This window comes from Ovis canadensis, chromosome 14, assembly GCF_042477335.2.
Source record: "Ovis canadensis isolate MfBH-ARS-UI-01 breed Bighorn chromosome 14, ARS-UI_OviCan_v2, whole genome shotgun sequence".
In the NCBI taxonomy this organism is placed as follows: Eukaryota; Metazoa; Chordata; class Mammalia; order Artiodactyla; family Bovidae; genus Ovis; species Ovis canadensis.
In genome coordinates, this window is record NC_091258.1 from 30,123,545 (window position 1) to 30,139,627 (window position 16,083).

The 16,083-nt window shown below is 44.1% G+C and overlaps 1 long non-coding RNA gene across 2 annotated transcripts in view; it reads right to left on the bottom strand.

Annotated features, from left to right (window-relative positions):
* Positions 1–975: 975 nt before the first annotated feature.
* LOC138418437 (uncharacterized) overlaps positions 976–16,083 on the bottom strand; it is a 29,749-nt gene continuing 14,641 nt past the window's right edge. Inside the window, exons 1-3 of one of the 2 annotated variants that reach the window (XR_011248561.1) lie at positions 5,345–7,110; positions 2,906–3,010; positions 976–2,463 (exon numbers count right to left, since the gene is read on the bottom strand). This is a non-coding gene — a long non-coding RNA (uncharacterized lncRNA). Of the gene's footprint in view, positions 2,464–2,905; positions 3,011–5,344; positions 7,111–16,083 lie in introns of those variants that run through there. The other variant, XR_011248562.1, reaches the window with a different exon arrangement.

Genomic DNA, 16,083 nt, shown 5'->3' on the forward strand with positions numbered 1-16,083 from the left:
TGGGCTGAGCTGCTACTGGTCTTCAGCTAGTCCCCAGCTCCCACCCACGGTCTGTACTGATCCAACAGGGTCATTGCACTTGGGGTTATCCCTTTCTCATGGTTCTAGAATTGCCTGGATGCCAAGGATGGGGGAATCACGTTGGGTTGGAAGGCTGGAGGGCAGGGGAAACTTAATGGGATTCTCAACCTGCAGGGTGCACTCACCTTGGATAACGCTTTTACAGGGCTGAACAAATGTTCTCTCTCATTCCACCCTCCTTCCTAATGTCTGCACACTGCAGTGCAAGCTTAACAACCACTGCCAGGACTACCTGCTGAGTAATAATCACTTTTACTGTTTTTTACACGTTTCAACTTGGTTGACAATTAGCTACTAAGAAGTCATGTGGCTCAGACAGCAATCCCCTTTGGATGCAGGCGTGGGAACCAAAACCTTTCACACAAAATGTTAGGAAAACTTGTGATTTTGATAACTAAAAGCACACCAATGCCTCCTTTCTGTTCTCCATTCCTGTGACTCACACATGCCTGTGACTCTCACATTCCTGAGCAGTGGTCGAGGGTGTTGTCAAAAATCACAGCTGTGAACCTTTTCTTCTTTGGTGGTTTCACCACGGATTTGATCTTTTTCTTTTGTTTTCTTTTGTTGTAGTGGAAGTAACAGGCAGTGAGAGAACAAAACAGCCTGCTCCCAGTGCCTCTCTTATCTTGAAGATATTTGCCGGATCTGGGCTACTTGGAAGACAAATAGAATACCTTTTTCAGAATGGAAAACAAGTGTTTAAACAAAACTCATACACAAATGTTTATAGCAGTCCTATTCACAAGAGCCAAAATGTGTTAACAACCCAAATGTCCATCAACAGATGAACGGGTAAACAAACTATGGTGTATTTATACCATAGTTTATACCAGGGACTATTATTCAGGCATAAGAAGAAAGCAAGTACTGATACATGCGACCAAATGGATGACCTTTGAAACCTTATGCTAGTTTTATTTTAATTAATTAGTTATAGCCTTGCCACATGGCATGTGGGGTCTTAGTTCCCTGACCAGGGATTAAACTTGCGCCCTTGGCAACGGAACAACAAAGGTCTAACCACTGGACCACCAGGGAATTCCACTTACACTAAAAAAAATTTTTTTAAAGCCAGACACAAAAAGCTATATACTGTATGATTCCATTCATATGAAATGTCCAGACTAGGCAAATCTATAGAGACAGAAAGCAGATTAGTGGTTGACGAGGGGCGGGGGGAGGGAGAAATATGTTTAACGTGTATCAGTTTTTCTTTGGGTGATGAAAATGATCTAGAAGTTTATAGTGGAGATGATTGCACAGCACTGTGAAGGCACTAAATGTCCCCAGTAGTAAAGTTTATGATATGTATATTTTAACACACACACACACACACAAACTGTTCTAGAAAGCAAAAGGAAAAAAAATCCTTTTCAGAGATCTTTAGACATTATTTCCAAATAACACTAAATTCACCAAAGGGAAAACTAGCCAATTAAGATGTTGATAACACAACTGTATGCATTTGTCAAAATCCCTTGAGTGTACTTAATATCTGTGTTTCACTGTATATAAACTTTATCTTAATAAAAATTAGCCAATCAGTAGTAACAAAAAAAATGTAACTATACTGCATACTAAAATAATCTGTGGAAATATGATATTGTACTACCTATAGGGTAAGTTAAATTACACAGCTTCTGGGAATCCACATATTCATCTACACGGCTGTGTAGAGCTCTTGGAAGTATATCATAAAGCTATTTAAATGGCCACTGAGGTCCAGAAGGAATTCACATGTGGAATTGCAATCAGGGTAGATGGTCAGCAGCCTGGAGGTCACAGCATGTTCCTGCTGCAGACATTAACAACAGCAGGGAACTTGCTTCCTGGTAACAGGAAGTCTGAGCATAATTTCACTTAAAGTTCGTCAGCTGTACAGCAGTCAGTAATGACAAATAGCCATTGCAGATAAGAAATGTCTGCAGTTGTTCCATTGCTAGCTGATCCATCACTATATCCTTAGGTCACCCTACATGATATATAAAATCATGTGGTATTATTTCTGACAAATGCATCAAGAAATTTTCCTTCTTTTTAATTAGAAGCATTCAGTGACATTATTCTAAATGGATGCAAATATTTAACAACATTCACCAAATACTTATTAAACATTTGTTGTTGTTCAGTCACTCCGTTGTGTCTGACTCTTTGCGACCCCATGGACTGCAGCACACCAGGCTTCCCTGTCCTTCACCATCTCCCGGAGTTTGCTCAAACTCATGTCCATTAAGTTAGTTTTGCCATCCAGCCATCTCATCTTCTGTCATCCTCTTCTCCTCCTGCCTTCTGTCTTTCCCAGCATCAGGGTCTTTTCCAGTGAATTGGTTCTCTACATCGGGTGGCCAAGATATTAGATCTGATAGAGTACCTGAAGAGCTATGGACAGAGGTTCATAACATTGTACAGGAGGTAGTGATCAAAACCATCCCCAAGAAAAAGAAATGCAAAGCAGCAAAATGGTTGTCTGAGGAGGCCTTACAAATGGCTAAGAAAAGTGAAAGGCAAAGGAGAAAAGGAAAGATATATCCATCTGAACGCTATGTTCCAACGAATAGCAAGGAGAGATAAGAAAGCCTTCCTAAGTGATCAGTGCAAAGAAACAGAGGAAAACAATAGAAGGGGAAAGACTAGAGATCTTTTCAAGAAAATTAGAGATACCAAGGAAACATTTCATGCAAAGATGGGCACACTAAAGGACAGAAAGGGTATGGACCTAACAGAAGCAGAAGATAATAAGAAAAGGTGGCAACAATACACAAAAGAATTATGCAAGAAAGATCTTAATGACCCGGATAACCACAATGGTGTGATCACTCACCTAGAGCCGGACATCCTGAAGTGTGAAGTCAACTGGGCCTTAGGAAGCATCACTGTGAACAAAGCGGGCAAAGGTGATGGAATTCCAGCTGAGCTATTTCAAATCCTAAAGATTAAACATAGGATACATAAAATTCATATTAGCATTCAATCCTGTATTCCCCAACTTCACATTAACTAGATTTCTAAGTCATTTTTTTTTCATATAATAGAAAGTTGACATTGATTGTGAAAGCTTTCTGTTCTCAAGGAATTTGGTCAGTTTTCGTGCTTCTCTCTTCCTTGATCATTTTTTTTTAATATCAGATATAAGTGGGGTTATATGAACAATGCTTTAAAATGGCCTAAGTTAAATAGTGCAAGGGGAAAAGGAAACTACAAACTCCAGGAAAATGAAAACCGATAAAGGAAAAAAGTTATTATAAAACATTTCTTGGTTCTTCAGTGAAATTTCATATTGTCAAAATATAAATCCTGTTTATTAAATTTCAGTGTTTAGGAGCTACAGAGAGACAACATACAGATATAACTTTGATTACAGGAAAGACAATAAATGCTGTTAATATTGTCAGTGTAAAAGTTCAAATTATAGAAGTTTGAAAGGCAGAAGGGGGAATAAGAATGCAAAGTGAGAGGGCTAACTTCACCTCACGAAGAAAGACCCAAAAGATACTATATAACTAATGGAATTAGAGGTGAAAGTGTCAGTATATGACCAAAGGTTGCCAAAGAAGACATATTGCTGCTGCTGCTGCTAAGTCACTTCAGTCGTGTCCGACTCTGTGCGACCCCATAGACGGCAGCCCACCAGGCTCCCCTGTCCCTGGGATTCTCCAGGCAAGAACACTGGAGTGGGTTGCCATTTCCTTCTCCAGTGCAGGAAAGTGAAAAGTGAAAGTGAAGTCGCTCAGTTGTGTCCGACTCTTAGCAACCCCATGGACTGCAGCCTACCAGGCTCCTCCATCCATGGGATTTTCCAGGCAAGAGTACTGGAGTGGGGTGCCATTGCCTTCTCCGAAGAAGACATACTGCCCAACCAATATCTACTCCCCTCTGCTTCTTAGTAACAGAATGCCAATTTTATTCAGTGTCAATGTGCCCAGCCACAGGTCATGGGTCATTCACAAAGCAGTGATTTCCAACACTGGTTGCACACTGGAACTACCAGTTATAATTTAATTGACCTAAGGCAAAGTTTCTTATCTTGACACTACTGACATTTTGGACTGAATAAGTCTTTGTTGTGGGGGGCTGTACTGTGCATTGTGGGATATTTAGCAGTATTCTAGCCTTTCCTCATGAAATATCAGGAACACTGCACCCCTAATCATGACAATAAGAAATAGCACCAGACATTGCCAAATGTCCCATGGGGGGTGGGAAATCACCCCTGGTTGGAAACCACTAAATTAGGGTAAGACCATGTGCACATCAGGACATCTTAAAATATCCCTAGAAGATTCTAATATGCAGCTACGGCTGAGAACCACTGATCTAAATGACGATGTCAATCCCTTTTTTTGCAGGCTTCTGTAACTCCCCGGCAGTAAGACGTGGCCATGTGATGTTGTTGCTGTTGTTCAGTCATTAAATCGTGTACGACTCTTTGGCACCCCATGGACTGCAGCACGCCAGGCTTCCCTGTCCTTCACTATCTCCCGGAGTTTGCTCAAATTCATGTCCATTGAGTCAGTGATACTATCTAACCATCTCATTCTCTGCCACCCTTTGCTTTTGTAATATAGTTCTGGCCGATGAGATTTAAGTAGAGGTTTGCCAGTGGGAGGAGGTCTAATAAATCTTAGGCTTTCTTGATAAAAGGCAACCCACATAACTTCTGTTTCTCATCCAGTCTCTTCTTTCTTGATTGTATGCAGATGTGATGTTTGGAGCTGCAGCAGCCATCTTGTAATCAAAAAGAGATAAGCTTGAATATAAAAACTAGTCTATTAAGGATAGCAGAAAGGAAAGCTAAGAACCTGGGCCCCCACTGGCAGTTGTTGGCAGCTGAACTAGCAATAAACTGGATTTATTAAGTGAGAAAAATATCTCCATATGCATTTAAGTCACTGTAGTCAGGTTTCTATTATTTGAGTGGAAAGCAATCACAACTGCTATAGTTTCAAATGTAATGAAGACAGGAAGTAAAAATGTCTAATACTATATTGGTGGGATGGGCCACAGGAGGAGAAAGAGTAGTATAAACAAGCTAAATACTCATCTCTCATAACAGGAAGTCTAAAGGGATACATCAAAAATAGTTATATGTATCTCAAAAACTAAAAGCGTATGTCCATATAAACACTTGTACTTGAATATTCATAGCAGCCTTATTCGTAATAGCCCCAAAGAGGAAACGAACAAAATGTTCTTCATCACCTGATTAATGGATAAACAAAGAATGGTATATCCATAGAATGGAATATTGTTGTTCACTTACCTAGTTGTGTCCGACTCTTTGCGACCCCAATGACTGCAGCACATCGGGCTTCTCTGTCTTTTACCGTCTCCCAGAGCTTGCTCAAACTCTAGTCCACAGAATCAGTGATGCCATCCAACCATCGCAGCCGCTGTCATCTCCTTCTCCTCCTGTCTTTCCCAGCATCAGGGTCTTTTCCAATGACCGAGCTCTTCACATCAGGTGGCGAAAGTATTGAAGCCTTAGCTTCAGCATCAGTCCATCCAATGAATTTTCAGGGTTGATTTCCTTTAGGATTGACTGGTTTAATCTCCTTGCTGTCCAAGGGACTCTCAAGAGTCTTCTCCAGGACCACAGTTTGAAGGCATCAATTCTTTGGCACTCAGGTGTTTTTATTGTCCAGTTCTCACATCCATACATAACTACAGGAAAAAAAAAAACTATAGCTTTGACTATATGGACCTTTCAAGGCCAAGTAATGTCTCTGCTTTTTAATATGCTGTCTAGGTTTGTCATAGCTTTTCTTTCTAGGAGAAAATTGAAAGTGAAAGTTGCTCAATCGTGTCCAACTCTTTGCAACACTATGGACTGCAGCATGCCAGACTTCCCTGTCCATCACCAGCTCCCAGAGTTTACTCAGACTCATGTCCATTGAGTTGATGAATGCCATCAACTGTCTCATCCTCTGTCTTCCCCTTCTCCTCTTGCCTTCATTCTTTCCCAGCATCAGGGTCTTATCAAATGAGTCAGTTCTTCACATCAGGTGGCCAAAGTATTGGAGTTTCAGCTTCAGCATCAGTCCTTCCAATGGATATTCAGGACTGATTTCCTTTAGGATGGTTGGATCTCCTTGCAGTCCAAGGGACTCTCAAGAGTCTTCTTCAACACCACAATTCAAAAGTATCAATTCTTTGGCACTCAGCTTTCTTTTTATGGTCCATAGAATTCTCCAGGCTAAAATACTGGAGTGGGTAGCCCATTCTCTTCTCCAGGGAATCTTCCCAACCCAGGGATCAAACCCAGGTCTCCTACTTTCCAGGCAGATTCTTTGCCAGTTGAGCACTTTCCAGGCAGATTCTTTACCAGTTGAGCCACCAGTAAAGCCCAAGCTTCCTGGTGCAAGCGTCTTTTAATTTCATGGCTGCAGTCACTGTCCACAGTGATTTTGGAGCCCAAGAAAATAAAGTCTGTCACTGTTTCCATTATTTCCCCATTTATTTGCCATGAAGTGATGGGATCGGATGCCACGATCTTAGGTTTTTGAATGTTGAGTTTTAAGTTTTTTCACTCTCTTTTTCTTCACAAAGAAAGTGTTTTTCACTCTCTTTTTTCACCTTCATCAAGAGGCTTTAATTCCTCTTGGCTTTCTGCCGTAAGAGTGGTGTCATCTGCATATCTGAGGTTATTGATATTTCCTCGAGCAATCTTGATTCTGGTTTGTGCTTCATCCAGTCCAGCATTTCACGTGATGTCCTCTGCATATAAGTTAAATAAGCAGGGTGACAATATACAGCCTTGATGTACTCCTTTCCCAATTTGGAACCAGTCCATTGCTTCATGCCTGGTTCTAACTGTCTCTTCTTGACCTGCCGTATTGCTGCATCTCCCTGTCCACACTGTTCACTGAGGCCAGGATAGGCAAGGCATGAGCTTAAGAGGCTGGGAGACTCAAGGAGCCATAGGAACTGCAGGTACGTGTATTCTCTCCTGGCTGGCACGGCAGCCATAACACAGCCTCTGTCCTGGCAGACACAGCAGCCATAGCAGCAGACACGCTGTGCTCTCTCCTCTCCTGGCTGACCCAACAAACAGCTATGATAAAGCAGTAATTCCCGTGGCTTTAAGGGTGGAGCTGATATAGGGGTGCCACACAAAGTAGCCCACAACCAAGCGAGTACCTCGTGACACTTATACGCAGTGCTACAAATGATCTCAGCTGTTACATCGTCATTATTTACAAAACGTGGGGCAGGAAAGCCTGAACATGCCATCTTGGCCAATTTCCTCTCTCCCCACACCTGCATACAGGTTTCCCTGCATGTTGTTATCTGTTCTCTGCATAAGGTGGTCTGGTATTCCCATCTCTTTCATAACTTTCCAGTTTGTTGTGATCTACAAAGTCAAAGACTTTTAGTGCAGTAAGTAAAGCAGAACTAGATGTTTTTCTGGAATTCTCTAACTTTTTCTATGACCCAATAGATGCTGGAAATTTGATCTCTGGTTCCCCTGCCTTTTCTAAATCCAGCTTCTACATCTAGAATTTCTCAATTCACATACTGTTGAAGCCTAGTTTGAAGGATTTTGAGCATCACTTTGCTAGCATGTGAAATGAGTGCAATTGTGTGGTAGTTTGAGCATTCTTTGGCATTGCCTTTCTTTGGGATTGGAATGAAAACTGACCTTTTCCAGTCCTGTGGCCACTGCTGAGTTTTCCAAATTTGCTGGCATATTGAGTGCAGCTCTTTATAACAGCATCATCTTTTAGGATTTGAAATAGCTGAGCCAGAATTCCATCATCTCCACCAGCTTTGCTCCTGGTGATGCTTCCTAAGACCCACGTGACTTCACGCTCCAGGATATCTGGCTTTAGGTGAGTGATCACACCGTCGTGGTTATCTGGGTCATAAGATCTTTGTACAGCTCTTCTGTGTATTCTTGCCACCTCTTCTTATCTCCCCCCTCTGTTAGGTCCACACTGTTTCTGTCCTTTATTGTGCCCGTCTTTGTATGAAATGTTCTCTTGGTATCGCTCATATTATTCCATCCTAAAAAGGGATGAAATATTTATATATAGCACAACATAGATGAAACTTGAAAACATTTTGCTAAGTGAAAGAAGCCAGATAACAAAATATTATATATTGTGTGATTCTATTTCTATGAAATGTCTAGATGAATCAAATCCATAGAAACATAAAAGAGATTATTATTTGTCAGCAGTTGAGGGGGTGGAGCAATTGGGAATGACTGCTAATGAATAATTTTTTTCGGAGGGTGGATAAAAATGTTCTAGAATCAGATAGTGGTGACGGTCACACAACATTGTGTATATATCAAAAAAACCCAAACAAAACCACTTAATTGTACTCTTTAAAACAGTGAATTTTGTTACATGTGAATTGCATGTCAGTAAAAAACAAAACAAAAACAAGAACAGAAAAAGCTGTGTAAGTGAAATATTGGAGATATGGAAGGATTCATGGCAAGGCAGACTTCAAAGAAATTTTTTATTAGGAGCAAGAAACAATTGTTTTTCATTATTAGCCCTTCTGTATCTTTTTTTTTTTTTCCTTAACATGTTCTTGTTACTTTGGTACAAGAACTTCAAAGAAATTTTTTATTAGGAGCAAGAAACAATTGTTTTTCATTATTAGCCCTTCTGTATCTTTTTTTTTTTTTCCTTAACATGTTCTTGTTACTTTGGTACAAGAAAATTTAAAGGAAAAAAGTGGCACAAGAATATTTCTTTTTTTATAGACTTGGCTAAGCTAGTGACTCTAGTAAGGAAGAATTTTCTCTCATTTCTAGGCAGGTTGCCAATTTACATCCCTTTCGTTTCCCTCTGGTCTCTGCCAATATGGTTGTCAGACACTGAAAACTAGCTTCGAAGTAAGAAAGCGTCTAAGAAAAATAAAAAGCACATTCTTAACTAAAATCACACACTTGTAATTCTTCAGGCCCATGACTATCGCAATGTTTTTCACAATGGAGAAAAAGTGAAGAGTCTCTAACTCAAAAATAAACTCCACATCTCTTTAAAAGCTTTACACAAAAAAATTTAAAAAGAGCATGTTGAACAGCAAAAACCTATCACCCCAATCCAGAGCTCAGTTCCAAACCAGTAAGGACCAGTGTACATGGACATTAAAGACAGACCTCTGCAGATGTCAAAGCAAAAACGCAGGTTCCTCCCGGGCGATCTATTTTCCTGAAGAAGGCACTTTGCCCCTGCAAATAACTATGAAAGTTGTGTAATCCAAGGCTTTTAATCAATTGATCCTTAATGAATTCACAGCCCCAACTTCTTACAGGCTGCAATTCTAGAAGGAAAAAAAAAAGACACACTTTCATAAGATGCCCCATGATTTCAGCAGCTGGTTGAAAGCCTGATGGCTGGGCGTGGCCATGGAGAGGGATGGTGTGTTTCTCCCCACCCCTCACCCCTGAGTCTGTCTCCCTGTGACTTCTGCCACATCCGTAAGTAGAACCTAAAGCAAATGGATTCGGATGTAGATTCAGTTTCTCCTGGCTACTTCTCTTGTTTGCCCAACCCAGAACAAATGACTCCCTGCTTAGAATGAGGAGCAAAAATCTCTGGCTTCTAACACAGATGAAGACTCCCCTGAAGTCAGTCTGTGCCACTTTAAATCTTCAGGCCCAGCAAGATTTTTTTTTTTTCCATTCAACCCGCTTTTTATATTACAATCTCACTTTTTCTCTCTACTTTCTTTAAGCATCCTGACTCTCATGTGCCTTCGTGCCCTGCCCCCACCCACCCAAGGGAATTTTTCATATTCTCAAGGAGTTACAGGGGATAGACGGAAGAACTCGGATGCTGTCAATCGGTCCCTCATCTTGCCAACCTCACTGCCTGCCTTGGTCTTATTTTCGCCACACACCACAGCAAGCAGGCCCAGATTGGAGGATTCTGATCTATTTTAGTCACTAGCCCATATAATGCTTCCAAGGGCATCGCCATTTTGAGTCTAGAAAGCCTATATGAGGCAAAGGAAAAATGACGGTAGAATCTCCCATGGTGTGGTTAACAGTCGGGAAGAATTTGGCTCCCATTTCGCACACCAGCCCTCATAATGAGGAAGAGGGCAACCCCTCTACACACACCTGGAATGAGTGTCTGGTTGGCTGCGGACAGCACCAGGCTCACCTGCTGGCTTCATAACAACTATGAAAATAAGCCTCTCTTTCCCAACGAAAGTGAAAAAGAAAGTGAAAGTCACTCAGTCGTGTCTGACTCTTTGCGACCCCATGGACTATAGAGTCCATGGAATTCTCCAGGCCAGAATACTGGAGTAGGCAGCCTTTCCCTTCTCCAGGGGATCTTCCCAAACCAGGGATCAATCTATGTCTTCCGCATTGCAGGCGGATTCTTTACCAGCTGAGCCACAAGGGAAGCCCTATAGAAGCCCTCTTTCCCAATAGTTTCAGAATCGAATCCCCTTGGCTTAGTTCAAGTCATATGAACCAATCACTGTGGCCAAGTCAGAGGATCCTGATCGGCTGTGCCCAGGTCATGTGCCTGGAATACATGAACTGATTGACTAGGAGGGAAACCAGGGTTAAGTTATCAAAAAGGGTGGGGATGAATGTCAGACTAGAACAATGGCTTTATATATATGTCTACTTAAAAAACAAGAAGAACCGAGGACACAGTGGGAGCATCAAAGACATTCATGATCCCTAGACAGATGTATCTTTGGGAACAGTATCTACCTTTTTGTAACATGGTCTTTTTCACATATTTATTGAGCGTTGAGTGTACCCAGTAATCTAAGCTTAGCAAGAAGTGTGGGACAGTAAGACTGGGTCATAAAGTAAGCATACTTGAAGATCTCTTGATCTAAATGACCAAACTGTCCCAAGAAGCTTCCATCTATATACTCACAGTGACCCTCTTCTCTTTCCGAGTCCCAGCACAGCCCAGCTAGAAAACTATCCTTGCACAGAATTGGTCTCTTCCCAGGAAGGCATTTTCAGGAGTCTCCACCTTCACCTCACATCTCTGAGGCTCACAAGTTGGGAAGGCTGGAACAAGAGTCTTTCACACCCTTTCACCTCCTTGTGGGAGGTAGCAGGTCCCCTTCTGGTGACCTTCCCTCCTGCTCCCCATCCCAGGTTGGCTGGGAATGGTTTAAGGGGGACCTTTCCAGGGCCATTTACATTTTAATCACAGGACCTGAGAAAGCTAACTGGTGGAATTTCAGACATCAGAACTGCTGTGGAGGAAATCCAATCATTTGATGTCAGGCAGCCCTGAGTTTGAGTCTTAGCTTTGCCACGTTTTAGAAGTTTGTGTCTTTGGGAGAAATATTTAATCTCACCAAGCCTCCAGTTATTCTGAGGATTAATTTAAAAGAATGGCTGTATTTTAAATACTCATCAGGAGATTTGATTTAGACTAGGCACCCAGTAAGCATAATGTTATTTTCTCATTAATAGTATTTATTTACAGTGGAGTACACTGGGATCTGAACCTGCTTTGCTGATTGACCTCTGCCAAGTCCCTGCCCATCTCTAGGCAATGAGGCTTGAGCTAGATGTATTGCCTCCTCTGAGAACCTGGGACTGCCGAGTGCAGGGCGTGATGGAAGCCCAATGCCAGAGCGTGGCATGGTGCTCCTGTGTGTGTGTGTTTTCGGGGATAATGAGTATACGTGGGTCCTTTTGCACTGGGTGGATGGAGCTGTTACTCTCAGAAACCCCCAAATCCGTGTAGACAGAGAGCCACGGCGATCACTTCAGTGTTTGGGAAAATCTGGGAGGCAGGCAGGGAGACCAGTCTGCAAAAGACAAATGTTGAGTTGCCAGTGAGTGCTGGTTGCCCCCTTTCCTTCCCTGGGGTGCTGGGAAGGTGCAAGGTGGCTAGGTGGGCCAGGGTGAGCCCTCAGCAACTCTATCTCCGTGGAAAGGGAAGGGCAGGCTCAGGCCTCCTGCGGGGTGCTGGCAGGCAGCCAGGCCTCCCTGTTGATGTTCCACAGCTAAATTGAGTCCAGCTGTTGCCCTGGAATCTGATATTAACAAACGTGTTCCTAGGGCAGCCCTGAGCTTGCAGCTCAGTTCTGGCAGTTTTAGAGGGCCCTAGGCCCACTGGACCCCACGTGGGTCATTCCTTCTGTGGGCAGTGTTCCCCAGCTGGGCTGGTATATGGCCCGGTTATCATGCCCATCAAGTATCTGGTCAACATGATGGGCTGGTCTCTTTCAACGGTGATTGAATCTCACTTCTTCATCTTGGGAGTCGGCTCCAGACCAGCTTGATTTCTCATTTCTTTTTTTTAAAATCCCACTATCCTTATAATATTATATATATTACATATATGATGTATATTTTTTTCTTAATTTTTACTTATTTTTGGCGGCACTGGGGCTTCGTTGTTGGTCAGTCTTTCTCTAGTTGCTCGAGCTTCTCACTGTGACGGCTTCTCTTGTTTCAGACACAAGATCTAGGTGTACTGGCTCGGGAGTTGTGGCTCCCAGGCTTTGTTGCTCTGTGGCATGTGGGATCTTCCCAAACCAAGGATCAAACCCACGTCTCCCACACTGGCAGGTGGATTATAAACCACTGGACCGCCAGAGGAGTCCAACTAGCTTGATCTCACGTGTCCTTCAATGTGCTTTCTTTCACACAAGGCTCTCTCTCCACCAAGCTTGGGAGGGTCAGGCTGCTTAGAGCCAGGGGTTTGGGGTGGGAGTGCGAGTGAACCCAGGAGCCCCAGGGTGGTCAGGGTTCACACTCGATTGCACGCCTAGGTTGTGAGCTCTACTGGCATCCTTCTTCCTTCCCACTGCCTCGAATCCGCCCTCCCTTTTTTATTTCCTGCCTTCCTTCCAGGCTATTATGTGCCAGTACCTAAGTCAATACTCACAGTAATCCTGCAGGGTAGGCCGTATTATCTGCTCAGAGCTACTGTTGAATAACCTGATGGAGGGCATGACGGCAGAGGCTGGTGGGTCCACAGTTTAAACCCAGGTCTGACTGACTCCAGGTCGGTGTTTCTTCTACTCTTCCTGATGTGCTTCTCCAGCCCTGGTCTGGCAGCAGGGATAACAAGATGACTCAGACCCCTGCCCTGGGGAACTGGCAGTGCAGGGAACAGTGAATAACCATGAGACAGAGAAGGGGGCAAAGCAGGGCCAGAGATCATGGCACAGGTTCAAACCCAGGGCCGTCCATACATCCCTGTGACCGAAGCCACTTCTGGGCTGCCCTCTGCGTTGGTGGCTCTCTGAAGGGGAGCAGCACATGACAGCTCAGTGTAATGTGAGATTCCAGGTTGGCTGTTGAATCAGGAGAAAAATGTTTCAAAGGACATGAATTAGGGCAATTAATGCTTTCTTCAGTAGTCATGTATGGATGTGAGAGTTGGACCATAAAGAAAGCTGAGAGCCGAAGAATTGATGCTTTTGAACTGTAGTGTTGGAGGAGACTCTTGAGAGTCCCTTGGACTGCAAGGAAATCCAACCAGTCCATCCTAAAGGAGATGAGTCCTGGGTGTTCATTGGAAGGACTGATGTTGAAGCTGAAACTCCAATACTTTGGCCACCTGATGCGAAGAGCTGACTCATTTGAAAAGACCTTGATTTTGGGAAAGATTGAGGGCAGGAGGAGAAGGGGACAACAGAGGATGAGATGGCTGGATGGCATCACTGACTCACCGGACATGAGTTTGGGTAGGCTCCAGGAGTTGGTGATGGACAGGGAGACCTGGTGTGCTGTGGTTCATGGGGTTGCAAAGAGTCAGACACGACTGAGCGACTGAACTGAACTGAATGAAATTTAAATTTGGACTGTAGTTTCAATGATAGTAAATATCAATTCAATATCAAATTCCCTTAATTAATATTTAAATTGGGATTACATAAGAGAATTTCCGCTCTCGGGAGATACAGCTGAAATATTTCAGGATGGTGGGTCATGATGACTCTAACTTCCTCTCCAATGGTTCAGCAAATACTAGTAATAAGTATACGCATGTAGAGAGAAAGCAAAGAGGCAAAATGTTAACGATTGGCGAATTTAGATGAAAGATATAAGGGTATTCACTGTACTGTTCTTGCCACTGTTCTGTAGCCTTGAAATTCTTCCAAGTGAAAAGTTAAAGAAAAGAAGGGGGAATAGTGAGAGGAGGCAGCAAAGGAGAAAAGCAGCAGGGAGAGGGCTGGCTCCTGGCAGCCAAGAGGGGACGTGAGTCCACAAAGGCAGCAAAGGCAGCAGGTAGGTGGGAAGGTGGGGGGCAACTGAAGAGCAGTCTGAGGGACTGTGTAAAGGACGCTGCGGTCTCGGGAATGTAGGAGAACCAGAGGCACCAGGAGGCGGGTCATGTTCTCAAGGGTTTCTCCAGAGATGGGATGGTGGATGGCTGGGCAGGCAGGATTGGGTGAAGAACTTCTTAGAGCCATTTGCTCAGGAGAGGCTAAAGGGCTGATGGGGAGAGAGGTGATGAAGAGCCAAAGGAGTCCACATTTTATTTCCTCCAGAGCTTTTAGCAGTGTGGAATTATTTCATCTTAAGATAGTTATTATCTTCCTGTGTAAGCCTCATGAAATGCAAGCCCCTTGAAGGCAACCCCTTCACGTTATCTATCATTTGCCCCTTATGTTAATCTTCACTGCTTTATCCCTGGCACACGTCAGGGGCCCAGTGTTTTTGAATAAATAAATGACAGGGGTTACCATGGCAAGGACCACAGACTGGGAGTTTAAACAGCAGGAGTATGTTCCACTCCTGGAGGCTGGAAGCCTGAGATCAAGTCTGAGTCGGAGGGCTGGTTCCTTCTGAGGCCAGCGAGGGGGCACTGCTCTGGGCCTCTCTCCTTGGCTCACGGATTGGCATCTTCTTCCTGTGAATCCTCGCAGCCCCTTTCCTCTGTGTGTGTTCCCCTCTGGGTCCACGTCTCCCCTTTATTATAAGGGCACCAGTCATATTGAATTAGGACCACCCTAATGATTTTGTCTTAACTCACTTTCTCTGCTACCACCCTCTTCCCAAATAAGGTCACACTCTGAGGTACTGATGGTTGGAACAACACGATATCAGTTAGATATTAGTCGCTCAGTCATGTCTGACTCTTTGTGACCCCATGGACGGTAGCCCACCAGGCTCTTCTGTCCGCAGAATTCCCCAGGCAAGAATACCGGAGTGGGTTGCCATTCCCTTCTCCAGGGGATCTTCCTGACCCAGGGAATGAGCTGGGACCTACCGTATTGCAGGCAGATTCTTTACTGTCTAAGCCACCAGGGGAACCCAAACAGCTAACAGAGGGTGGTTATGGGAGGGCGCAATTCAACCTGTAAAGGGGAACGAGAAGGAGGGGGGCGGGAGGTGAAAGTGCGTTAGGGTGAGAGGACAGGGGGACGGCGGGGCCTGGAGGCGAAGCCAGGGAAGCTGCGGGCGAGGCTGGGGCACCCACCTGAGCGTAAAAAGAAAAGACCTTTTTGTTGCGTGTGGCTCCAGAAAGTTTAACCAAAGCCAAAGGGAGGATGTTTGGGTTCAATTAAAGGGAAACCTGTAAGTTAAGAGGTGTGTATGTGACCTCAGTCGTGCCCGACTCTTTGCTACTCCAAGGAGTAGCAAATATTCCAGGCAAGAATACTGGAGCAGCTTGCCACTTCCTTTTCCACGGATGTTCCCGACCCAGGAATCAAACCTGTGTCTCTTATGTCTCCTGCATTGACAGGTGGGTTCTTTACCACTAGCACCATCTGGGAAGCCCAAGTTAAGAGACAGGACCCTGCAAAAACAGAGGCAGATGCTCTGAGAGTGGGAAGCGAGCACCCCATCTTTGGGAAGGAGGAGGGACTGGTGGCACAGTAGGGCCAGGGAGGCTGGCATTCCAGCCCGCAAGCAGTGACCTGACTTGTTCACGCCTCAGTACTGTGAGCGCTGCTTTGCGCCAGGCTCAGGCTGTGCTGAGGGAGCGGCTGTGGACTGACACCCCTAGGTTCTCCGGGGTCTGGGGAGAGGTGACTGCAAAGGTCCTTTCTGGTTCCTTTGCTGCTGAGGTGTGGCTGGTAACGCTGACC